Genomic DNA, 4,925 nt, shown 5'->3' on the forward strand with positions numbered 1-4,925 from the left:
TATCTGCTGTTGAACGGGATTGCCTGAATCCATATTTTTTGTCAGTCAGGAGTTTAGCAGATGTTAGGTGCTGGACTAGGGCTTGATTAACAAAGGACTCAAATATTTTGGCGAAAAGCGGGAGGAGGCTAATGGGGCGATGATTTAGTGGGTCAGTTCTTTCATCAGAATTCTTGAAGACTGGTACCACAGAGGCGGTTTTCCAGCAGTCGGGAAAGCAAGATTCGTTAAGGCATTTATTGTAAAGTTTGGAGAGAACTGGAGCAATCTCGGCAGAGCATTTTTTAATAGCACAGCCGGGATGAGATCTGGTCCACATGTTTTTGGGTTGTCTAGATTTTTTTAAAAGCATGTACTTGAGAAGGGGTGATTTTCAAATCGTCTAGTGTGGCGTCTGTTCGTAAAGGAAAATCAGGGAGTGAGTGGTGTACCGTGTTCAATGTGGAGTTTGAGTCAAACTGACTGGCAAGCAGATTAGCCTTGTAAGTTGCCGTGCAAGCAACCTCATAATTGTTTGATAGTGGGGGAATAGTTGACTGTCCATTATTTACTACGCTGTTGTAGATTTTCCAAAAATCCCGGGTTCCTAATTTCTTTGCTTCGATGCGTTTTCTGGTGGTTTCAGAGTAATCTGTTTTAGCTGTCTCTATCACTCTCTTACAATTATTTCTAGCTTCTATAAACTTCTCTTTATTTGAGCTGGACTTATGTCGGTTGAATCTGCGGAACGTATGCTGCCTTTGACAAGGACTTTGGATTTCTTCAAAACCTCAACATCAACATCAACGGATGTGTACATCGCTGAAAAGGACGACCATCTCATATGCCCTCTAAAATAAATATATGCGACGATCAAATCTTCTGGATATCATGCTTCGAATCTATCGGATTATTCGATCACCTCTGACTTCCCCCTTGGATCACTACTCGTTCGACCTGATACTAGACTGTCAAGGTTTTATAATATCATTTTTCTATGACTTTTAAGCACCATTTAAATAACTTTTAAATAACATTTTCAATATATGTGCTGAAAAGCAAAATATTTGTTTATTCATCGCTGAACATTTTGCTAATTGCATTTCATTTCCTCTGATGATTTCAGACATTATTGAAAATCCATGGATTAAGAAAATAAATATAATTTTTCTGTATATATTCCTTGTTTCAAACAATAAATTCTCAACTAAATATTTGTATATATTTTAATCTACAGAATTTAACTTCAATCATTAAACTTATATATTGCTCTTTTTTTAAATATTGAGCTTTACCTTTTTGGCTAGGATTGTCCTAGAAGTATTACCTCGATGTAAAATCTGACAAGACAATTCACTTGATTTCTAATCTGTGACTAATCTCATTTATACATCATCATCATCATCATCATCATCATCATCATCATCATCATCATCATGCAGTCCGTCAATCTTAACGATGACTAGTTGAGGCCTCCGGTCTTTATTCCTCTGTGTTGGCGTAGTCTCCCTCCATTACCACAGGACTTTCCACCTTGGCTACAAACTTGCTTGCGCAGTTTAGGTGCAGTAGCTGTTGCGCATCAGATAGACACCCTCTGAACCTCCAATGCTCATGCCCACTGGAGCAAACCCGCGACAACTGGCAGCAGAAGAGGCCGCATCTTCTGGCCGAAAGTTATATCAGCGAGGTAAAGAGTTGCCCAATCGTGTCCGCTACTACGCCTTTTCTTTCTGGATAAGGTTCCATAGCCTTTTAAGGAAAACTGCAAGGCAGCAGTACGATTCTTAGTCAGATTCCAAAGAAAGTGGTGTTTGATTTTGGAGTTGGTTCCCTAGTCTTTGCCCAATCAAGGCCACTACAAGACATTGGGGTAAGGGTTGGTAGTGTACAAGCGCATGCCCACATATCAGTGGGCCATAACACACTATCTCTGGGGGGCCTACTACTCCGAGATCTTCAAGTTTAGCCTGGGGCTGCAAGGCACTCAGTTACCGTGTGTGCCGAACGTGGAGGCACTGTAGGATTCTTGATGATGAGGAGGCTATCTACTTGCAGGGAAGATTATGCATAATTGCTCATTTTTCGCTACGAGGTTAGCCAGCGGTGTTAGCTGGAAGCGAATAGGCATGCAAGCATGAACTTAACACTAACTTATACCTAACACACTACACGCATCGCATCCCCCTGTCGGATTAAGTATCCAAACGCACGGGCGCACGCACACACACACACACACACACACCCACACATATATATATATATATATATATATATATATATATATATAAAGATTATATATACATATATACGATAGCCATTAGTCGCGTGCCCTCGTATAATGAATGTATGCGTGAATGTAGGATTTACATGAAATTCTTAAAGATAAACTAAAATGACCGAAAAATGGTCTGAAATAATTTAAATAAATAAAAGGTAAATGACTTAGAATGACTTTAATGAACTTAAGAATTAATTGAATGACATTAAGGATTATCTGAATGCTTAAAAAATAACTGGAATCCTCCAAAAACAACATGAATGATCTGGAGAATGACTTGCATGGCTTTGAGACTGACTGCTTGTTGAGTGGATGATCATTTTACATTAAATTAATACAGAAAAGTGATCCCCCACTTTATATCACAATAAGCACAGAATGTAGTAAGAACAGATACTACACTTTCATCTTGGCCAAAAGGCCAAGAAAAGGATATTTATTTGCTCCCCCACCGAGCAAATTAGGCACACGGCCGATTTCTTATGTGAGGAGTGAAGGGAAAATGTGGACTAACTCCTCGGAGTAGGGGAGCTGAATAGTGACAATTGGTATGAAGGCTTGGTATTTATTTGCTCCCCCACCGAGCAAATAAGGCACAAGGCACATTTTTAATGTGAGGAGTGAATGGGAAAAGGGAACAAACTGCCCGGGGAGTAGGGGAGCTGGATAGTGAAAATTGGTATGAAGGGTTGCCCCTACATTGACCAAGGTCTTATATGTTGGATTGCCCCCACGGATGGTCATTGCTTGCAGTATCTGCCGGAACGGATACTACACTTTGATTTTTCCAAAAGGCCAAGGAAAGCTATATTTATTGGTTCCTCCACCGAGCAAATTAGCAACAAGGCCGATTTTTTTATATGAGGAGTGAAGGGGAAATGGGGACCAACTCCCCGGTGAGTAGGGGAGCTGGATAGTGACAATTGGTATGAAGGGTTGCCTCTACATTGAACAAGGTATTCTATGTGTAGTTGGTATTTATTTGCTCACCCACAGAGCAAATTAGGCACAAGGCCGATTTTTAATGTGAGGAGTGAAGGAAAATGGGGGCAAGCTCTCCAGGGAGTAGGGGAGCTGGATAGTGACAATTGGTATGGAGGGTTGCCCCTACATTGAACAAGGTCTTACATGTGGGGTCGCCTACACATATGGTCTTTGCTTGCAGTATCTACCGGAACAGTTACTACATTTTGATCTTGGCCAAAAGGCCAAGAAAAGCTGTATTTATTTGCTCCCCCACCGAGCAAATTACGCACAAGGCCGATTTTTAATATGAGGGGTGAAGGGGAAATGGGGACCAACTTCCCGGGGAGTAGGGGAGCTGGATAGTGACAATTGGTATGAAGGGTTGCCCCTACATTGACCAGGGTCTTATATATGGAGTTGGTATTTATTTGCTCCCCCACAGAGCAAATTAGGCACAAGCCCGATTTTTAATATGAGAAGTGAAGGGGAAATGGGGACCAACTCCCCGGGGAGTAGGGGAGCTGGATAGTTGCAATTGGTATGAAGGGTTTCCCCTACATTGACCATGGTCTTATATGTGGAGTTTCCCCCACATATGGTCTTTACTAGCAGTATCTGCCGGAACAGATACTACAGTTTGATCTTGACCAAAAGGCCAAAAAAAGCTTAAAAAGCTGGGAACAGCATCTATTAACAACAACCATTTGATCTCAACCAAAAGGGCCAAGCACAAAAGTGTTATGGACAAACCGATCGATCGACTGACGTAGTAACTTATAGAGTCGCTTGCACGCGACTAAAAATTTCAGCAATTACGAATTCAAAATATTTCGACTCTAGGTGTGCTCTCTACCGTTTGAACTATCAGAAATAAATTAAAATTATTTGTGATTAAGTCAATTCTACCTATGATTGTTTTTCGCCTGCTTACAACTAACAAATTTATGACGGTAAGTTGACATGAGGATTTTTTTTGTTTTGAAGTCGCCCACATATTTATACATGAATTATTCAAAATCAACGATTTTACTTTTCATAAACTATCTCTGTTTCATAATTGTCGTTTCTTGGTAGGGATACGCGCATGCATATATTTTATTTATATACATTAATGCTATTTATTACAGTTTTTATTATTTAAAAAATATAGCGATTTTAGAGCATTTTTGCATTTCATTTCCAAGGGAGATAATTAGATTGAACTTACGAATTCCACTAACGCTCCTGTCTACAAACTAACTAGGTTCGCACTTATTTACATATGGCAAACTGGAAACCTTGACTTTTTGACAATAAATTCGTACGCCCGCTTGGCCGGGTAATCCTTGTCTATTTTAGATAATCATCCAGTTGCTTATAGGTAACAGCTTTCCTTATTTGGCTCGGATGTAGGTAATTTCCCTTGACCCTATAAACTGTGATTTTACGAGCAAAGTGCATGAGTATGAAGGATGGCAGTCAATGCACTCTCTGCAGTCGACAACACCTAGTTGCTATGCTAGTAATCCGCTGCTAAGACGAATATTTCCGGTTCAGTAAACAGTGATTGCTCGAACATCCACTTCCTCAATGTTCACTCCCACACAATAACAGTTACAATGATAGACGGAATAAGTTTCGATCGCTGATTGTGCGCAAGTCATCGTTGTTTTTAAAATAAAATAGTTGTATATAGTTTGGTCAAAAAATGTTCCAATAG

The 4,925-nt window shown here is 40.1% G+C and overlaps 1 pseudogene; it reads right to left on the bottom strand.

Moving 5' to 3' along the window:
* Positions 1–2,567: 2,567 nt before the first annotated feature.
* LOC145265828 (U2 spliceosomal RNA) lies at positions 2,568–2,694 on the bottom strand (annotated as a pseudogene).
* Positions 2,695–4,925: the final 2,231 nt, after the last annotated feature.

The sequence above is a fragment of the Euprymna scolopes genome, chromosome 40 (assembly GCF_053919585.1).
Source record: "Euprymna scolopes isolate OS-2025 chromosome 40, ASM5391958v1, whole genome shotgun sequence".
Lineage (NCBI taxonomy): Eukaryota > Metazoa > Mollusca > Cephalopoda > Sepiida > Sepiolidae > Euprymna > Euprymna scolopes.